This window comes from Chrysemys picta, chromosome 3 (genome assembly GCF_011386835.1).
Source record: "Chrysemys picta bellii isolate R12L10 chromosome 3, ASM1138683v2, whole genome shotgun sequence".
Lineage (NCBI taxonomy): Eukaryota > Metazoa > Chordata > Testudines > Emydidae > Chrysemys > Chrysemys picta.
The window spans coordinates 93157285-93179245 of NC_088793.1; the positions used below are offsets into that span (position 1 = coordinate 93157285).

A 21961-nucleotide genomic window follows, 5' to 3' on the forward strand; every position below is an offset into this window, starting at 1 on the left:
GTTTGGATCAAGTTCTTAGTCCATATGACATTATTTGAGTATTTGTAGAACGTCAGTGGATAGCACAGGGAGTCAGACATTCCATTCATGTATTTGTTTGACTTAAAGCTAGGGAACTTGCTAGGGATTAGATTGTTTATCAATAGTCACAAAACCATGACATCGCCCAATTTTGGTGGCATTTAGCACAGTTGGCAACTGTACAAGTATCTCCTTAAATCTGGAACAAGTGTTTTGTAAATCAGGAGGATAAAGATACACTGAAATATCTGTGGGAGCTCCTTTCTCTACTGTGCACTTTTATGTGAATCATATTAATATATACTGAAGGGGAAATTAAGCAAAAAATTCACGTCATTCCCCCCCCCCCCCCCGAGATTATGAATACCAATGAAGATTTGCATTTCATGCTTCAAAGTGGTGTTTATGACTTAAATATTGACGGACTTTATAGGGTAGCAGTCAAAATGTTCCCTAATGTTACTGCAGGATGTATACAATATGGCATAATATTGTTAAAGATGTAACAAACATATCACAGATCTGATGTTCAGTATTGGGTTATTAGAAGGCTAAGTTGGTGAGTGGGAGGAAAGTAGGGTTCCTAGGGAGAGGAGGAAGAGAGAAGACCTGATTGAGATTGTCCTTATGGGCCAGAATAGTTTTTATATTGTATCCAATGAAAAGATATTTTCTGGGAACAGATTTTATGCCATTTACTCACTGGGTATAATTCACTTTATCCTTATGAAGCCCAAGAATTTGGGATAAGTGCAGGGGTGTAAGAAGGTGAAATTCACACAAACGCACAACAAATGTATCCAACACAGGGATCCCCTCCATGTCTTCTATGGAGTGTGAAGTAGTTTGGCCACCATGGCTGACATTCTGTGCTGTTCCTGTTCAGGACTCAAGGAAAATTCTTTCACCCTGCAACTCATCCTCATCCACTTTTTCTAATGGAGTAGAACGTTGTCTCTGCAAGTTCATTACTGCTGTGACCAGGAAAGTCCACAGCACTACAAACAGTAATTGAACTAATTGATGCAACAAAGACAACAAAAGCAGCACAAAACCACCGATTCTTATTTTGATTGAGGCCTTCCAAATGGCGACTTTTTTTAGAACATTCAGTACTAGATCACAGTAGCGTTAAACTTAGCACTGAATTATTTAGTAGTGTCTCTTTAAAGATCAGTCACACACAGTTCACTAGTCCATTAGTGTGGGTGGTTTCATGTTCCCCTGGTCAATTTATTTCCCTGCTTACTTATTGCTCAGCGATCATGAACTTAAATATCCAAGGATCAATGAGACCATTTTCTTAAACTAGTGATTTATTCCATTCAAAGAACTTTCAAGCTGGCTTTCTTTCCCTATGTATTAACTTTGTATGCTGGACATGCTTGGGGACAGTAATCTACTAGATGTGATCCTTCAATCATGTCAGCTAATTTTTCACTGGAAAGCCATGCACCATGTAATAAAGCATGGCTGCTTGGTTTTCCTACATTAGTACCTTAAATGCCAGACTCATCTCTTTGGAACAGTAACTTGCATATTAAAGGCTCAGTCCCTTAAATTTGAATTCTGCTCAAATATTTCTTTGCTGACTTGGAATGGATTGAGAAAATGGAAAAGGTTTTTGGTGTCAGTTCATTCTGTGTTTTTTGTGTTTGGCTGAGATTATGGGTTTTGCTTTGCAATACAAATTGTAAAATTTAGGCCATGTAGATGCACTAATCATTATGTGGAAGGATTCTGGATGAACTGGGTTGTGGATCCTTAATGTCCAATGTATAGTGTACCGAAACCAATTTCTACATGAAACTGGGATATAATCAGTGTCTAAGGGTAGGGCAATGCTTAATTTGTACCTGGGCTTGCCAAGGCTGAGCCCCAGCACCTCTGGGCTTGCCGTGTCAGTTATAAAAGTAAAAAAAATTGCTTGAGCCCCGGCACCTAATTGCTTGAGCCCTGACACCTTGTTCATTACAAATTAAGCACAGGGCTGAGGTAGCTAAAAAGTTCAGAAAAAAGCTGAAGATTCTCCCAGAGTTCTGCTAAAACTCTAGCTGAATTCAAACATTCTCAACCCTCAAACTCTGAATCTAAATCCTTCCTATGCCATCAGATGTCACACAGGGCACAAATAAGGTTCTGCCATGCCTGCCTATCCTGGGCTGCTCCTTGCATTTTCTCTGTGTTGTTAATCCCTATTAGTTGTCCCTCTTTGAGAAGTGTTTGATGGAGGGATTCTTCCAGTTGGCTGCTGTTATACATGTTCCTCCAGCTGCCATATGGCAATTGAAGTTTTGTAGTTTCGTCTTTAACTTGTAGTTTTTCAATGGCTAAATCTTATTGAAACTGGTGAATGCAGCCTTGCCAATTTGTAACAGTATTTCCTTCTAGAGGTCCCCAGTGGCTTGCACATTACTGCCAACATATGAACTGAGTCACTTCTTGCATTCCTTTGCCTTCTTACATAGCGCTTGAGTTGGAAATTGTTGTGGTTTTCATAACTGATTATTAACCCAATCTTTCTTCTGATGCTAGACAGTCCTTTGGTATTTACTTGCATGTTAGTTGAGCTGTCACTTAAAAGTGCAACATAATAAAAAAAAATCTAGATCTCCATGCAATGCCTGTGATGTATCCATCTACACTTTGTCTCAGAATGAAATCAATGGCAATGCCAAACAATGCAGCGAGAGAATGAATCCTTGTTTGACACTAATGACTATGTTGAACCATTTGCTCAAGCCTGCCCTACTTGAACTGTGTAAACTGTACTTTGATATAAAGCCTTGATGACAATAATTAATTTTGTTGTCACACTAGAGCACTTCAAGAGATTCTAGAGTGAATCGTGATGGCGTTTATCAAATGTTGTGTTGAAATCTATAACATTTATGATGAGTGCTTTTTGCCATTCAATGCTCTCTCCAATGATTAATTTTAAGGGTGAAAATCTGGTTGACACATAATCTTCAGGGTCAAAATCCAGCCTGCTCTTCCCTTAACTTTGCCTCAACTGTTTACCTTATTCTGGTTAAGATTATGCAGCAAATCCTGCCTATCACTGAAAGAAGTGTAACACTCTCCAAATAGTGCATTCACTTAGATCATTTTTCTTCAGTATTTTGACTATAATGCCATTGTTTCCATTGTTCTGGAGGCTTTTCTGGGCCCCCTGCTTTGTTAAACAATTCGGTGATTTTAAGGATGGTCTCAGCATCACAAGATTTCTCCTAGTGACTTGGTCTTAACCTGCAGCTTCCCCAAGTTTTAATTTTTTTAAATTGTGTTTTTCACTTTGTGATGTGAGATATTACAGTGTCTAATTCTGGGTGATTAATTTCTTTGCCAAAGTTTCTTGTGGTTTTGGTGTTTTGCACCTCTTGAAAGTGCTTTGCCAGTTACTTACTTTGTTTTTTTTCTATTGTTATATCTTTGCTTGTTTATCCTTGACAGCACCTCTGGCTGGTGTAAACTTGCTAGACAGGACCTTGTTGAATTGATAGTGTTTCACCTCTTTCAACATCCACTTCAGTTTCTTTGTCATGTTATCCATGTACTTCCTCTTGTCTCCTCTTGCACTGCTTTTTCCAGATCTGTCCTTTTGTTTTATACAGATCTGGAAAAAGATCTCTTTTGGGGAAAGGAGGGAAGTGTTTTTGCAGTATTGATGTTTACTCTGGCTTGTTTCCTTTTTTTCACTCAGTTCAACATATCCTCACGTATGCAGACTTTATGTTTGCTTGTCTGGGAACAAGTTACGGTTGCTCCAGCATCTATGATATTGTCATGCAGAAAAGACCATTACACATCAGTGTTGACTTCTTTTGGCGATTTAATCCTTGTAGCACTTGAAATCTGTCCTCCAGTTCAGCTTGAAAGTGCTGCTGTGACGTCTGTCTGCTAGGCTTTTACTGTCAATTTTCTTAATGCTTTTTGGGGTTTTGTTTTTCTTGAGTTTGATCTTTAGTCTTGCCACACATAAAACGTGGTTACTTCCAACACCAGCTCCTTTCTGTGCTCTGACATCCTGGAGAGTTCATCTAAATCTCATTCCAAAATATAGATATTCAGTTTGTTTCCTGGTGATTCCAGTTGGGTAATTCCAAGTTACTTTCTGGATGTCTTTGTGTGGGAATAGTGTTCCACCAATTATGTGTCCTGATACTAGGCAGTTCTATCAGTCTTTCACCATTCTGATTTTGGGATCCAAGGCTGTGATCGCCCAATGTTTTTTCTACTCCATTGGTGTCAGCCCCAACTTTGGCACTGATGTCCCCTATTACTAAACATATTTGGGGATTATGTCATTTTTGTCATATTTGGGGATTATGTCATATTTGGGGATTATATCAATCTGAGTTTGTAGGCAATTGTAGAATATATTGATCTTTGATCTCATCACCATGTTGGCGCATAACATTGTACAATTGTCATTTTCACATATCATATCCACCTACTCAGAGAAGGCGGAGGACAACCTGCTGTTCCAGGTACAACCCAAGGGGAGAGGAGGAAGTGGCCCAGGGGAGCGGACTTTAGTCTGGCTGCAGCTTTGTCTGGGACATGGACAGTGTGTTGTGGTTGGGATCTCCGCTGACCCAGTGGTGGACGACTCCTCCTCTGTTAGGGCCCTTGGTCGGGGGCCGGTGGAGTAGGGTGTGCCCAGACCCCACCTGCCATCTCATGCCTGGGGTGGCAGTCTCCCCTTGCCAGGCCCAGTGGCCTTTGTCTGTCAGTTGTCTGCTGAAGATAGGACGCTTGACCCCTGGGGTTTCTCTGGCTCTGCCGTAAGAGCCCAGAACTGATTGATTGCTGGGTTTTCCCTGATCTTGCTGCAAGAACCAAGAACTAATTGAATACTGGGGCAGCTCTGGCTCAGCACCAAGAACACAGAGCTCATTGACCAATGGGTGGTCTCTGGGTGCATCAAGAGGGAGGCCAGAGCTGATTGACTCCTGGATTTGCTCTGGCTTTGTAACAAGAGCCCAGAGTTAACTGACTACCAGATTGCTCCCGCTCCAAAGGACTGGAGCTGATTGACTCTTGGGGTTGCTCTGGCTCTGTAACGAGAGCTCAGAGCAAACTGACTATTGGACTGCTCTGTCTCTGCACCAAGGGACCGGAGCTGAGTGACTTCTGGGTTTGCTCTGTCCCTGTCTCCAGAGTTAATTGACTACTGGTGTTGCCCCGCCCTGGCCTGAAGGGCTTGGAGCTACTTAACGCCTGTGTTGGCCTGGGCTCAGCCTGTTAAACTAGTCAGGATGCTAACACCTACGCTAATTCCCCCAAATACCAGGCTGAGGTCCTGATGGCGTAGTGAGGCAGTGTGGCCTCCTTCCGATCTAAAGGGGGAGGGATGATCACCACCTGATTACACCATCTCACCTCCCTGAATATATTATGGCTTTGTTTTCACTTTTAAATTGCTTTTTTATCAACTCCTGATCATCAATATTCACTTACTACAAGGATTAGAAGGTACATTCATCCATTTCTTTCATTACCTGTGTGGCTTTTTTTTGTTGCAGCCATTGGTCTAATGTTACAGAAGCCAATTTTCATAGTTTGTTTTGCCTTTACTAAAGAACTTCTTAGAGTCTTGATTTCCAGATGTCTTTCATCAATGCTCAGAATTTCTGCCAAGACAGAGTCCATTACTTTGGCATTATTATGTTTCGTGACATATACAGAGAGAAGTTAGATAAAAACCTAAAATACTCTTACTGGAAAGTTGCAATGTAACACTACTTTATATCTCATAATTCAGAATGACAACACATAAGAACCCCAAAACAGAGAGACAAACCACACTTCTCCTTAAAAAGCAGAGATACAACTCATCCCACCTTACTCTAGGCTGGCTCTCTGGAAACTGACTTTTGCTGAGCCAGATCACATACTACTCTACAGAGCTCCCTAGCCTGCAAACAGGATCGGGGAAAAAACTTTGAAATGTAAAGTGTGCGCCTAAAATTTTAATGCAGTTTTAAATATATCACAAGCATGCTGTTTGCTGGAATGGCTACCGTATGTTTCTGTAACCTGACTTTTTTTTTTTTTTTTTTTTTTTATGAGGATCTGTTGTTGAACCATAGCTCAACCCCCAACCTGGACGACCAGTGGACTGCTCTTCATCTGGTGCCTACCCTCTGATCCGCCTGGCTTAGGTAGCCCTGCCAGCAGCTAAAACTCCTGCCTGTATAGTTCACAAGGTCAATGGAGCACACAAGCCTTAAATTATTTCATTATTTTTTTTGTTTTCATGCACCCCATCACTTCCTTGTCTCATCCAGGACAGGAAGCAAAAATACTACAGGAAGCTGGTCTCATGATCAACCTTATTGAAACAGGATGAAATTGTGGTGAGCCTCTAAAAGATGCAGTACAGAAATCGCTGCTCTGTGAGGGAGCAGGTGGCTTTAAACTACCTTTGTGCCTGCCTCATCCTGGGTTTCTATTTGGTTCCTGTCATAACTTAGACAGTCCTGGGGACCTATTTAAGTTATGGAAGCCTCCCTGGGTTGCCCTGTGGGCTGCAGCACTTGCCTGGAATCTCCACAGCACTTCATGTTATATGACCCCACGCTGATACATCCCTCCCATGCCAGACTCACCCCTCATATGCCCCTGTGCCAGGGCTTGCGAGTGGGATCTTTGGAGGACAGCCACACAGTTGTTTTCCTCAGTTCCTGCACCAGGGAACCTTTCCCTAGCTGGATATGGGGCTTTTAGAGCCCCTTTATGCTGCTCCAGCCCTCTGCTCTAGCATAAAGAGGTCAGGGTCGAGATGCAGATCTCACCCAAGGAGTTTAAATGGAGGCCCCATTATGAGGGTTCTAGAGTATTGTGTGTGTGTTCTGTGCTGCATGTACTTTGTGCTGTTTAGGCAGAGTGAATGTAGTATGTGGATGGTACTTATTCTTCCACACCAGATATGTGCTTTACATAGATTTCTGTATTGTTCAGAGTATCGTCTATTAGAAAAGAAAAATCTTTTTTGTTGGTTTACATTTTCCCCATTATTTAAACCAAGGAAGTGCCATCATTGGCTATTAGTAGCTGGAAGGAATGTGTTAGAAGAATAGAGTAGCCAGTTTAAGCTTCCATAGCTAAAAAAAGAAAGCCAGGAGTCCCAAGTGTAGAGATGGCTAAACTGGTTCAAGTAAAGTAAGAACAGTGCTAATTTTTTGCCCAGCTTCTTGCTTCTTTCTCTCCTCTATCTGCCCATTACAAACACTCTCTCTCTCTACCTCCCCCCCCCACACACACACACACTTTTGTCCTAGCATGGAGCAGGGGGGAGTAAACATTTGGCTGAAAATTATTTAAGCTTTTAATTTTCATGTGCCTCTGTCATTTTCATTTTGGCTTGGAAACAAAGCAATAAAGCCATAAAAGAACCTATTTTCAGCATGTTTCCCAAACCAGGAATTACTGGAAAGCTGTGAGATTTGGAGTATATTTCCACGTTAATGAGGTGCAGGTATATATCCAAACTTCATTTTAGATGCCGCTCAGAATAGAACCTTTTGAGGTTTGCCCATCATTATCTGTGTCAATACACAAGGGTGCAGTAGATTGACTAGAATCCAAGGGACATCCTCTGTACTATGGTTGGTGTTTTTATTATGGATGGTGTCTTGCACAGTGCATAGGTGTGGAATAAAAGAGCTAACATGCCCAGGCAGACAAACCATTAAGTTTTGCACTGAAGTCTCTGGGAGGAAAATAGAATAAGCTGGCAAGTGTGATTGGAAGTAATTTACAAGTGCTAGTGTTTAAAAACCCAGAAGATGGGTTTGTGAAGAATCCTGAGAGAAAAGCCCATATAGTAATGCCAGTTAACTCCTGGGATACAAAAAGAGGCTTCCGAAGATATGGCGGGGGAATAGCAGGGACTAGTCTTTTGCCAAGGAAACCAGGCTGGGCAAGATAAATAAAAACATGGGGAAATGAGAGGGCAAACCTTGAGAAATAAAGGAGCTGGATGCAAAGTGAAATCAGCAGAGAGCAAGGCTGAACACAGTATGAGATTTTCCAAATGGAATTGTATCTAGGACACCAAAGCCATTCAACCTACCCAATGAGAGTGGATATATCCCTACTCTGAGGTATGAAGCAATGTCATTTGCTGATATTTAAAATTATTTTCTCTTTATACAATATTCAATTAACCTCTTTTTTAGGTAAGTCAGTTTTCTGGGGCAAATTCACTGCATTACATTCCTGAATGGAAACAACTTTCTGAACAGTGATGGAAGATAAGGAGCAAACAGTAACTTACCTGGAGCATTCAGTCACAGTAGAGGTGTGACCTAGAGGTGCATCCAAATCACTATGGACATGGGGAAATTGGTTGTATATTAAGAGACATGAATAAATGAAGGCCACTGGAATTGACATATCACTCTTCTTTCACTGTAAAGAGTTTTTTCTGGAGAATCCTGCACGTGAGAATGGGAGAACTTTAAAGGTGTCAAGCTCTTCAGAATTTTTCAAAAGGTTGTAACATTTAGTGACATTGCACACTACAACTCATGTCTAATGTGTATGTGTGAAATATAGATGAATGCAATAAATATTTCTCTTCTGAGGTGTAGGACTGCCTTTATCAGGACCATCTGTAACATACTTTGCCCCAAAGTAGATGGTTGAGGGGAACAAACTGAGATCTGGTAGGCAATCTAATCCTTGTTCGCAGCTCTCTAAGAGCGGTCAGGAGCCAAGTCAATCCTTGGATGAGAGGTTTACAAGGAAAACCAAGGGTGCTGTTGGGACTCCAGAAGGTGGCACTTTTTGCTGTCAGTTCTGAACCAATGCCTTAACATAATGCCCAAGAGTACTGTGCTATTGCAAGTGCTGTCCTTTGGATAAATAATCATGTAGTCAAGGTTAGTCATCGTGACCTACACAAATCATACCTTCAGTACAGCAATGTGCTGTGCCTGGAGATTAAAGTGAAGGCCATGTGGAAATTTCACCTGTTCCAACATGGAGTGCCCCATCTCCTAAGCATTACAAGATAATGAGAGCACATCATTCCAGTGTGCAGCACACTTCACTGGCTCTCTAACCAGATTAAATTCAAGATCCTGGTCTTCATCTTCAAAGACATCAGTAGAGAAAGGCCCCTGGCTAGCTCAGAGACTGTCCTTCTCTATTGCACACTGTGGCAGGGCACGGGTATAAACCCCTTGGATGCCCTGCTAAAGGGGTGGCTCCCCAGGAGGGCAGCCGGGTGCGGGGGGCCACATACTCAGCAAGGAGCTCAGCTGCAGACCCTAATGAGGGCAGGCTCAGGGGAATCAGCTGAGCAAAGTGGAGCCAGCTGGGCTGGTGACTAGGAGGGGATATAAGCTCAGACAAAGGCTCAGTGGGATGCTAGCCAAGGGAGAAGACAGAGGGACTGCAGCTCTGCCTCTACTGACTACAGGAAGCCTCAGGGGCAGAGAGACCCAGGGAAGGGTCAGTGTGGGGATCGATGCTGGGAGAATTGGGGCTGCACTGAGCACTGTAAATAAAAAGACACAGGTGAAACAGTCGAGAGAGGAATTGGGACCCCTTCTTTGACCAGCCTAAGCACAGGAGCACAAGGACACGAGGCCAGGAACTTGTGCAGACCCTGTGACACACACCAACACTGGCTACATTCATGTCGGACAATGAAGCTCAAAGTGCCCATGGAGAGGCTTGAAGACTCAGATGTGCAGTTCCTCCTATCAGAAATCCGGATGATCACACATTTTTGCCACTGTGAATGAACTGTAAACCCCAACTCTGCAGAAGTCTTCCCCCAACAACAATGTAATATCCTGTAGTATGGCCTGACTTTGGGAAAAAGAAATATTCAGATCACTTCATAAATGTTTTTTATTTAATATAGTGCAGCAGACTGTGACCCTGAGCACAGGGTAAAAAACAGGTTTTTTAAATTACTTCCACCTGGCTCCAACCTAGACTGGTGCAATAGCCTTTCAAATAAATAAAACTTGAATTAAATCTTTATGAGCAAAAATGTCCCATTCTCCCAGGAGTCCTCATTGAGGTGGGCTTTTCCCAGTGCTTCTCCACAGTCTGAGGACTGAGTTCAAGCAGTCCAATTTTTTTCACTCAAGGCATGCAGGTCTGTTTCACGAAATCTGCCAGGCTGGCTGAGAGAGTGGTGAGCCCGGCCCCATCCTACTTACAACACTCTGAAGAGAACAGTAGCCTGGGGTGTATCCAATCAACAGGACCACTTCGTCTTGCTGAGCAGCTGTCTTTGCCATTCCCAGGGTCTCTGCCTACTATAGAACTCCTGGATGGGATCCCTGGAGGCTTCACCCTTTGCCTTTAAAGGGGCACTATACCCCATTACACACACTCTAATTGTGTAGTATGAAAAGAGGGAAGTGCAGTCCTGCCAACTAACTCTTGATTTACCTCATTTTGTTGGTTTGTGGATATTATAATAAAGGGGCATGCTAGAAATACTTAGATGGGGTATGTGAGCTTCCCCAGGCCTTTCATCTTCCTGTATGAAATGACATATATTTGCTTTTTGAGCATGTATGCTTGGTTATAATAATGTTCCCTAATCAATTTCTAGAGCAATATTATGTAACACAGTAATCTACTTCTTGAGCAGTTCTCATCAACGGTGTGAAATAAAAATCCATGATATTAATGTATATTTTGATATGTTGGATTTTTCCACCAAGCATTTACTAAAGTGGAATGGGTCCCATGTGACACAAGAATAGCAGATTTAATTTTGCTTTAGGATTAGGGTTATTCATCTCACTCAAATCCACTTAATACTGAACTTCTTTTTTATTAATCTGAGAGTATGTAAAGTTAGGAACTTGGGTCACAGTAATTCTCTGGTATACCTTGACAGCTTCTTCATTTTGGGGCCAAGCCAGGAGCAGGACTATATCGCTATGTAACAGGAAGCAATTATCTACATTCAGTTCATTTGGCATCATTGAGTGTAGGGGTTTCATCTTTTCTTCTTTTTCTGTGATCAAGCAGTATGTGAAAATTAATTTTTTATTACTCTGTGAGGCTTGACTAGGAATTCATTTCCACTGTATCATGGCTGATAATAACTGTCTTACACATACTTGTGTGTGTGTCTTTCTGGGAAGGCTTCTAATATAATATAATAAGACAAGTTGCATTTCAGTTAAAAAAAAAAAGGCGGCGGGGGGGGGGGAGTCAAGAAACACTGAAAAACCAAAAATGTTAAAAACTAAAATTAGTAATAGATATGTGGAACTCAATTTTAATCCAATTGAAATGCACAAGACTACATACAATTAATTGGAAGGAAAGGGTTTATTTTGCAAGTATAAAATTTTGCTGAAGACACAGGATTTTTCCTTCCTGAATATGCACACTTGGCATGCATGGGAAACTACTGCAGGTAAAGAGATCAATAATTAGATGGTTTTCATTCACTACTTCAGTTCTATTCTTATTAAAAAGCTTATCAATGCTGGATTTTTTTTGTCTTTTTGTTTTTTGTCTAATACATCTCATGAAGTGCTGTTGGCATGCATAAGTGATAGAGTGTCTTATCCAGAATAATGGGGAAAACTCTATTTGCATATAAAATCAAGGGAGACTTTAAAGTATATTACTACAGGGGGAACTGACTTTTTTCTCTCTCTCCCTTACATCTTACTAAAAGTTAGACAGACTCAGAAAGTTGTTTGTTCTGCTCACATAAAGAGGTAAATGATCATTACAGTGTAATCCCCTATTCTTTCCTGCATGGTTTATTTTTTATTATAAATTGTGTGTATTTAACCCATAAAGTAGAAGTTATTTCTGACTACAACCTTTTTATATTTGCATACGTATATCTGAAGAGCACTATGAGATGTGAAAGGAGATTAGTGGCCAACAAATTCAAAAGACCATATAGTTTTTATTCAGTTTAAATAAATGCATGAAATTTGAGACCCTATTGCTGTTTCTTCTGTGTTCTGGGACTTCCACTTTTAGGCACAACACAGAAGGATAGAGGCAAATGAAAATGAAAACTATAGCAACAGAAAAATTAGCAGAACTCTGTATTTCACTTCTCCACAGAAAAAAAGGATTTTTTCGGCTTGGGATCATATTTATTTATCCAAACTGTATGGGTATTGAAAAACTGGATTGGCTGGCTGTGGATTCCCTCAATACTTCTGGTCTTCCTCTAGGCACAAAAGGGTATCTCTAATACCTCATCTAATAGTTTATTTTAGTTTTTGTTTAACTATGCACTTTTAAAACTGTAATGCTTTGATGTTTTTGATCAGTGCTATAACAATTTAAATTAAGAACATCGTAATCAAGGAAGTACTTGTGACACTGTACCCCATATTCTTCAGTGATATTATTCTGATATGATTATGACATAATTATAATGTATTTTATGCAAGATAAGTCATGTGAGATGTTATTGAAAAAGTTATGAGGGGCCAAATATGATTATCCTATTTGTATGCATGTATCATTTTTGTATCTGAAGTTGTGATAAATGAAGGGGTGGGGAGCTCCCTTTTATGGACACCCAGCCAGTCAGTAGCTATAAAATCCCTCTTAGTAGCTGTTTTCTAATTGTTCTACCTGTAAAGGGTTAAAATGTCTCACTGGTATGCAGAGGTAAAAGGAAGTGAGTGGACACCTGGCCAAAAGAGCCAATGGGAAGGCTAGAATTTTTTAAAATGGAGAAAAGATTCTCCTTTTGTCTGTCTGTCTGTTGTTCTCCCAGGGAGAGGCGGACAGGGCAGCAGTTATGCTGTGGGAAGCTTGGGCCAGGTATCATACCTAGAAACTACTCATTTAAAACCCCAGATATGTAAGTAGATCAGAAAATGTCTAGGAAGAGGCGATTAGGGTTATCCCTTTTATTTTTTTATGGCTTGTGGATTCCTCTGTGCTAACCCCAGGTGCTTTTGTTTTGCTTGTAACCTTTAAGGTGGACCTCAAGACAGCTATTCTTGGTGCTTAATCCTTGTAGTTGCTCTTTTAAAATCTAGCAGTAGCCTGAGTTCCCAGATGTATTTTCCTTCTTTTTTTCTTATTAATAAAATTTACCTTTTTTAAGAACAGAATTGGATTTTTGTGTCTTAAGAGGTTTGTGCACGTTGTCTAATTAGCTAGCGGCAATAGCTGATTTTCCTTTTTCTTTCTTAGCTATTCCCCGTGGGAGTCGGGGGGGGGGGGGCGTGAAAGGGCTTGAGGGTAACCCACAGGAAGGAATTTCCAAGTGCACCTTCCTGGGCTCTCAAAGGGGATCTGCACTTGGGTGGTGGCAGCATCTACCAATCCAAGGTCAAAGAAAAGCTGTAAGCTTGGGATTTTAATATAAGCCTGGAGTGGCCAGTATCAATTTTTAGAATCCTTGCGGGCCCCCACCTTCTGTATTCAAAGTGCCAGAGTGGGGAATTAGCCTTGTCAGAAGTTATGAATTTTGACTATGTATCTATATTTCAAATGTAGTTACACCTGGGTAACGCCCACTAGACAGGCTGTTTTCAGTCTAGATAGTGGGTGGGGAAGGGCCTCAGAAAAACAATAGGCCTTAAGAGAAGCTTATCTCCCACCTGGGGAGCCTTCCTGTGAATGCTCCAAACAGCCTGTGAGTGATGGCTGCTGTGACTCTCCAAGGACATGTGATGAGACCACATGTCTCTAGACTCCATCTTGGGATGTCAGTAATTTTCCACAAACTGGTCTGGGAACCAAGCTTTGGGAATAAAGGGTTCCTGCCATATGTAAAAGCTATATGAGGGAGTGACTGACATCATCGGGTGTTCTTTGTGCCCCACACAAGAAGACTGCTGGAAATACCTGAGGACTGAACGGGGAAAGTGCTGGAACCTGGCTAAAGGGATTTTTAGCTTGTGAATGGAACACCTGGTGATTCCAAGCTATAATTAAGTGCAGCTTGCCCCTTAAAAATCTGCAGCCTGCTTGTATCATCTCTTAGGGTGAGAATCTGCTATTCATATCCAATCTATTTAGTATATTAAGTTTAGTTTGTTTTTTTGTTTATTTGCTAGGTAATCTGCTTTGATCTGTTTGCTATCACTTATAATCATTTAAAAATCTATCTTTTGTAGTTAATAAACTTGTTTTGCTTTATCTAAACCAATGTGTGGGAATCATAACTCAGGGGAAAAAGACTGTTGCATAATCCTCACCACATTGAGGGAGAGGGCAAATTTTATGAGTTTACTCTGTACAGTTCCCTGGTCAGCTCAAGATGGTATAATTTTGGGTTTATATTCCAGAAGGGGTGCGTGCCTAAGGAGTGGGAGTAGCTTTCCCATGCAGGGGCTGGTCAGAGAGCCTGTTTGTGACTGCAGCTCGGTGTGTCTCTACCTGTATGTATGTGGGTGAAAGTGCAGGCTGGAAGGCTTTGTAGCTTGTCACAGCAGTGCAGTGTGAGAGGGAGCCCAGGCTGGTGGCTCAGGGGGCTCAGTGGTACCCCAGTTCCAGGTGGCATCCCAGGGGGAACCTGTCACAGTATTGAATCTGGAAATGTCTCTTCCAAGCGCAGCGTTATTTGGGATTAGAGCTAGTCAAACTACTCATTGCAAATTAGTTAACTGAATTCAGCCCTCTCTTTCCATTCGTAAACTGATCCTGATTTCTGAAATATAATCATTATTAACAAGTATTTGCCAGAGTCTGTTAACACATTTTAGGTTCTAGAGTACTTGCAAACTGTTCACTTCAATTCTTTGTGGTATGTGATTGGTCACCTAAGTCACAGGGCAAAGTTTCTATTACCTGAGTGGATGACTGAATCTTTTTGAACAGGTTAATAAGAACTAATGAACAAGTGATAACAAATGACATATACAGAATAATCTTGTTCACAAACAAATACCCTTTTTTGCATGCAAACACAAGTATTCATATGAGGAATGTCATTTCCCAAGCATTAATGCAATCCCACCCCCAACCATTAATAGCAAATAGAAAGGCACAGTGAAACAAATAGCCATTTGGAATCCGAAATAATATTTTTCAAACAAAGTCAATGATGGTATTTACATTCTCTACTTGATATGTTCAAAATATCACAAGTGTGTGCAGGTGTCCTAATAGTTCTTTGGTACAAAGGTACCCTAACTTGTTGAACTCCATTAATCTACTCTTTACTACCCTTTTCTTTTGAGCTTTCAAATTTCCAATTGGCATAACTTTCTTATTCTCCCTCACTCCATGTATACCTGCAAACATATTATTTGAAAGTTCCTGATGCTCAGCAGTTTACAGTAACATTTGAAATTTTTTAAAGTGGACTTTTCTGAATGAAATAGTTGTGTGTGCTAGGATGGAGGGCTGAGTTAGGGGGATGCCTGTCAGATGTAATAGCTGTGTATTCACGTTGTTTACCCTGAAGCCTCTGTAATATGAATGATATCCTGCCCTGCTGAAATAATGGCAGATTCTGAAATGAAATATGCATTCATTACTGTCTTATCCAATCTTTTTGGAATGCTAGATACATGGCATGTGTCCAGCTCGGCTCAGAAGAATTTCATTTTTAGTTAGACCGAAATACACCTGGGAAAATAATGTTTATAAGATTTTGCCTAATCATTTAATACTCTGAACCAAGTGTTCTAGCAGGTTCTTTAGATGCAGAATTGCTCATCCCCTATTCCATAATGGCAGCACAAAAATTTCAGCTCCTTACAAATGCCAGAACTATAAAATTGGTTGAATAGGAGTCTCAGGTTTTTAAATCCAGATTTAAATGTGCTAACCTCTTGAGATCTTGTGAATCCTTTAAATTGGATTCCTCTACCAAAGTGGCTGCTATCTGTAACAGTGAATTTTGAGAGCAAGGGAGGGAGAAGGGAAAGTAACTATCAGGGTTCTGACAATAGGAAATTTGTGGGGAAAAAAGCCTGCAGAATTTAACTAGGATGAAATTAACAAGGTTCTAAATAAATAACTCCAGAAATCTATAGAATTTATTAGCGAATTTAATTCTTCTGCAGTTTTTTTTAAGCATCCTATAGAATACCATAGCAGGGGTATAATTTTCTATTAAGTTCTGTAGGACATGATGAAGGGAGCAAAGTCAAACTCTGGTTGACTAAAGATAGGGTCATTATTAGAATCAATATAGCAAAGGCAAGGAAGTAAATCTACACTGAGACTTAACTGTGACTGCAGCTACAGGAGAAAACTGCTGACAAATTCAGCTTGCAGTGATGCCTTAGGAAAGACTTCTTTCTATGAGTTTTATTTACTTGAAATGATCCTTAACATGGTGCTTATTGCTAAACAGGCTCAAGTTTGGCACTGTGCTGTTATTTCTAAACGACGAGTTAACTGGGGACTGTAGGAGTAAGTGAGATATTTGGCATATAGAAACCCACTTCTAAGTTCTGTTTGTCTAATTCCTAAATGTATCACTATGACTATGGCAAATTTAGGAACAACCTCACTCTTGGATAAGTTCACTAGAAGTACAGCTCCTCCTAAATTCAAAGAGAGATTACTTCTTTCTTCATGCTCCAACCCAGCACCTGAGATCTATTAGGATATTAAATTTGATACAGTCCCAGCAGTTGTATGTCAGAGGGATAATTTTCCTTAAGGGGGGAAAGGTTTGGGGTATTTGTGATTATTGGCATTGATTCAGTTCTGCAGGTGTGTGTACATAAAATGGGGAATACAGCATGGCACACTACAAAGATGTTATCAGCATGAGTTTGGGATGGCTGCATTACTCATGAGTGGCAGCGAACCCATGAGTGAGTGACACAGGTCTTCCTAAAAAAGGGATGGTGACAAAAGTGTTAGACTGCACCTCGTCTGAATTTGCCATCTGTGTTATGGAAACTATTTTAGGAACATTTAAAGAGTTTTAAAAGTGTTAGGATGGCAATTCTGTTGTCTCTACTTAATGCTAATAAAACCTTAGATACTGTTGGCCAAATTCTCTTCTGGTGTAAATGAACTAAAATGCCATTGTAGTCAATGGAGCTAGACTGATATACACCAACAGTGATTTCACCATATATAAGGGCCAGAGTGACATCATGGGTATCTAAAAAGGCCCCGTTGTGAGAATGGGAGGATTCCCCCAGCACAGACACTTTGTGTCAGGAGCAGTGCCACAGAACACACCCTTATGGAGATTTGTAGCAGCTTAGTGGCCTACTGGGTGGTCCGGGAACTGCAGTAACTTTACTTAGACAGCCCCTCAACAAGGCTAGCTAAATTGTCAGGGTCTTCAGTTCCTGGAGCAGCCTGGGATTGAAAGGGCACAAAGGTGGCTTAAGGCTACCTTTGCTTCCCTTCCTGTGTGGGTTGCAAGTTCTGTATGGTGCCTATTAAAGGTGCAGCACAGAATTTCAACCTTTGTCCTTGTGACTTAAACTGTACAAAGTTCAGAAACAGAGAAACATTAAAAGCAATAAATGGAAAAACCCCTTAAAATGGTCTAATAAGTATTTTCATAGATATAATTGTAATTACTTTAAAGTCAAATACCATAGAGCATTCCAGGGCTAGAAGTGCGGGGAATCTCATCTTTTCAGAATTGTACACCACACATGAAGCCCTGCAGGGATGCAAAACACTGGATTTTAAAATATGATAAATTTACATTGAAAGAGCTATAACTCGTCCAGAATTGACATCTTGCCTGTCCTAGGCTTTGGTGGGTTGGATGTGGGGGGAGATGTCTACATTTACATTTGGGGGCAGAAGGAGAAATATTTTCTCTCATAGGTCAACATTTTATAGTCACCTTTTGGAAGCTGCTCAGGCCTTTGGAATGTTAGGATAACTCCCAGGGAGATATATAAAATGGGCAGAGAACACGTGCCATGGTCCATACGAAGTAACAAATAAATGCATCACTTGCCTGTGCAACTTATCACATGTATCCAACATATATATGGTGCAGGTATTGGATATCGTGTATATAATAATATGTACTAGATTAATACACTTTAGGGTCATAAGGGACCATTAGTATGATCATCTAATTTGACCTCCTGCATAATGCAGGCCATAGAATTCATCTAATATTTCCTGCAGTGGAGGGAATATATTGCATAAGTGACAGATATCAAGCTTAATATATACCATTTTCAGGGGTGGGAAGGAAAGGGAACATGTTAGATATGTTTCTAGAGGCCACAGAAAGACACACATTTTATAAACTGTAAAATAAAATGCCAGCTCATACTACATCTGCACCTGGATAAGTAAAATGGAACACGGGCAGTGAACTGCTTTTATTTCAACTCCAGTCCCCTTAAATTGTGTGATAATGTGAAGATCCAAGGCAGGGTCAGCCTAATTAAATATCTGACAAACCATTTAAGATACTTTTAGCAAAATGCAGACAGTTTTATTCCAGTTACAGTTTGTACTGAGAAAATTCCAGCAATGAGCATTGCAAGGCAGGGGTGAGGGGACTTATAGCCTCTCTGGGCTCTGCGCCTACACTGCCTTGGCTTATATTAATAATGCATACTGAAATCCTTACCATAATCTGCCAGACAACAATTTATCCTCTGCCTTCCCACAAGGGGATTGTTAAAAATAGTCACAATCAAATATTAGATAGCAGACTGTGACTGTTGGGAGATTCTCCGTTCTTGCCACCAGTTAAATCAGAGTTCAGCAATGTTCTGCTTCTGTCACTGACTTCTAAAGCTCAGAGCCTCTGCCTCTTAACTCGCATTACTCAGACACCAAAGTCTGTCACTGAGTCTTTGTGAGAAATCTGCCTTTATAAGAAAAGTTCCTACACTTAGGTAAAACCTTGGAATAATAACAAAAAGCATATTAGTAATAGCCCTTTCCCTGCCTTCTTGTTATTTATAGTGCAGTAGAGTATAGAGGCCTCAGCCCCATTGTGCTAAGTGCTACATACAAACATAGTCAGAGAAGAGCTTGCAGTCTAAATAGACAAGATTAGACTGACAAAGGAGTACTGTTAGCTACATTTTACACATGGATTAGGTGACTTGCCTAAGGTGGTACAGCTAGTGTGTGGAAGAGTGAGGAATCCAAGTTCCAATCAAGTGCCTAAATCACAAGAATATCCACATGGTAAAACAGAACCGTTCTGATGATGCTAATGACATTTCTTCCTTACAACTTCCCTCCCAGTCTTTGGGTAGTTGGGATATCCTTAGAATATAGGATTCCTTTCAAATAGAACAGGCAGGAAATTACATGTTAGCCTAATAGCCCTAACTTACTTATTTTATGTACAGGCATTTCTTCACCACTCATCACCTAATATGTTAGTGCCTCACAAACATTAATGACTTAAGCCTCATAAAAGCCTTGTCAGATAGGGAAGTATGATTATTAATACTGGGCAAAATGTTTAGGTCAAAACTTTTTTCCAGTGAAAAATGCAGATTCTTCTTTGAGTAGTGTCCCTAGGAATACTCCACTGCAGGTGTGTCTGTGTCCCTGTGCACCTGATTGGAAAATTTTGGTAGCAGTCCATCTCGCCCATGCTTGTGCTGCTCTTCGACTGCCATGAGGCTAGCCAGTGTCTGTGGGCAATCCCTCTTCAGTTCCTTCTCAACCGGACCCGGCCAGAGGCAAAGTTAGAGCTTTCAGTTCATGGATCATTAACTCCCTTTAGTTTTGTTAATTTTAGCTTTCCTTAAAGACTTTTTCTTTGTTACCTCATTTGTATTTTGTTGGTCATGCCAAAAAATAAAGAAGAAAGAAGAAAGGATTTGCCTCCTGATAACGTCCCCAGGCAAGGGTATACCCATCTCCTCAGGCTTCAAAAAGCACCTGAGTTGCAAGCAATCTATTGCAGTGACTGACAGACACTCGCAGTGTGTTTGCTGCCTGGAAGAAAAGCACAGTCCACAAAAGTGTGGTTGGTGCCAGCAGCTGAAACCCAAGTCCAGGAAGGACAGAGAGTTAAGACTCAAACTCCAGCTCATGGAGTCAGCTCTTCAACCCCTGGAATCCCAGCAGGAACTCTCACTGCAAAGGGAGGTGAGCCCAGGGAAATGAAATGCTCACTCAAGACTGCTAAGAAAGGTCGGTGGGTCCCCATAGCAATCCCTGATCGAGTTGAAAATGATCTCCGACTCTATCAGTATTATCAGTACCGACAGTGCTGAAGCCACCTAAAACTGGTACCCAAAGCACGCGCAGTACCGAACCGACAGATGAAGTCAATCTGCCCAAAGGCCCGATGGGTGCAGGCAAAAAAGTACTAGTACCACAGGGGCGTGAAACACATAGAAGATCTGCCCCAGGGTAGATTCATCAATACAGACATTGGTGAGAGGAATAGCTCAGTGGTTTGAGCATTGGCCTGCTAAACCCAGGGTTGTGAGTTTAATCCTTGAGGGGGCCGTTTAACTGGGTTAAAAAAAATCTGTCTGGGGATTGGTCTGGCTTTGAGCAGGGGGTTGGACTAGATGATTTCCTGAGGTCCCTTCCAACCCTAATATTCTATGATTGTCACCAGTTGCTGTGTATGGCACCGATGGACTACACGGCCAGGTCCGCATCTCCAAATCTATTGGTGCAAGCCTCTCAGCACCAACAACCACCGCCAGTACCGACACCATCGACATGGCCGGATTTCCAGTGCATGACAGATCTTTCAGTTTCTGATGTACCAGACTCGCCCCTGCTAAGTACCAGGGTCCCGGAACCGACTTCACTCAGACCACTGGACTCACCAACATCTCCCTGCTGTGCACTGCATTTCTCATTGTCAGAGTCAGAAAGTGAGCAAGAGGACATGGATTCCCACCGCTCTTCTCATTCACCATATGGGACGCAATTTTCACTATGGGCACCAGGCATGTTGTCCACCCAACCCTCACCCTCCCTGGTTTCACCAACTGCAATACCAACCACCAGCCTCCTACCCATAATGGCCATACTGGGACCCTTGGCAGGCTCAGAGACACCTAGCTTTCCATGCCCCTAGCATGGCATACCAGCAGACAAGGGCTTTGGAACCCCCTGAATAGCCAGGGGAGGAAGTGAGGAAGTCACTCATCAAGCACATTTCTTATCATCCTCACCAGATGAGGTGGTGGTGCTCCCTCCGCCATCCATGGCTGATTATTTCAAATCAGTCCAGGACCTAGCATAGAGGGTGGCAGAAACCCTGCAAACACCATTGCAAGAGGTGATGAGTCTCACCACAACCTGGTGGACATTTTACATTCCTCTGCCTCTTCCAGAGTGGCCTTCCCAATTAATGAGACACTCCTGGGCCCCACCATATGGCGGTCCCCTGTGTCGGTCCTGTCAACATGCAAGTGGGTGGACAAAAAGTATTACATGCCAGCAAAGGACACGGAATTTCATTGTAGACGCAGTTAACTCTTGGGGCCACCAGCATCTGTTTAAATCCACCCCTTATGATTGGTACTGGAAACATCTGGATCAGTTTGGCAAGAAGGTATATTTATCAGCCACCGTCCAGTTCTGTGTAGCAAATTATCAAGCCTTTCTGGCAAAATCTGACTACCAGAACTCTACAAAATTTGGTTCCTCTACTGAACAATTTTCCTGACTCTCATAAGAACCAATTCAAGGTCATAATCAATGAGGGCCAACTGGTGGCTACAACATCCCTCCTGTCCACATTAGATCTGGCTGACATGGTGCCACGCTTGATTTCCATGGCCATTGTTATGAGACGGACTTCGTGACTGCATTTGTCTGGCTTCCCTAAAGAGATTCAAACCACATTGGAGGAACTTCCTTTCAAAGAGATGAAGTTATTCACCGAGAAGACTGACATATCTCTTTACATGTTAAAGGATTCTCAGGAAACTCTTCGATCCCTAGGGATATCCCCGCCAGCCTACAAGAGAAAATTACAATATACATCTCAGTACTCATTGCAGAGATCATATGAGCCACAGAGGAAGAAGCCGAGGTTCCCCAGGTGGAAGCAGTCAGGATTTCAACC

General features: G+C 41.6%; 1 long non-coding RNA gene across 2 annotated transcripts in view; it reads left to right on the forward strand.

Annotated features, from left to right (window-relative positions):
• The window catches only part of LOC135982333 (uncharacterized), a 52054-nt gene extending 40898 nt beyond the window's left edge, over positions 1-11156 (forward strand). For both annotated transcript variants that reach the window (XR_010599616.1, XR_010599617.1), the window contains 2 exons: positions 6097-6233; positions 8208-11156. This is a non-coding gene — a long non-coding RNA (uncharacterized LOC135982333). The remainder of the gene's footprint in view (positions 1-6096; positions 6234-8207) is intronic.
• Positions 11157-21961: the final 10805 nt, after the last annotated feature.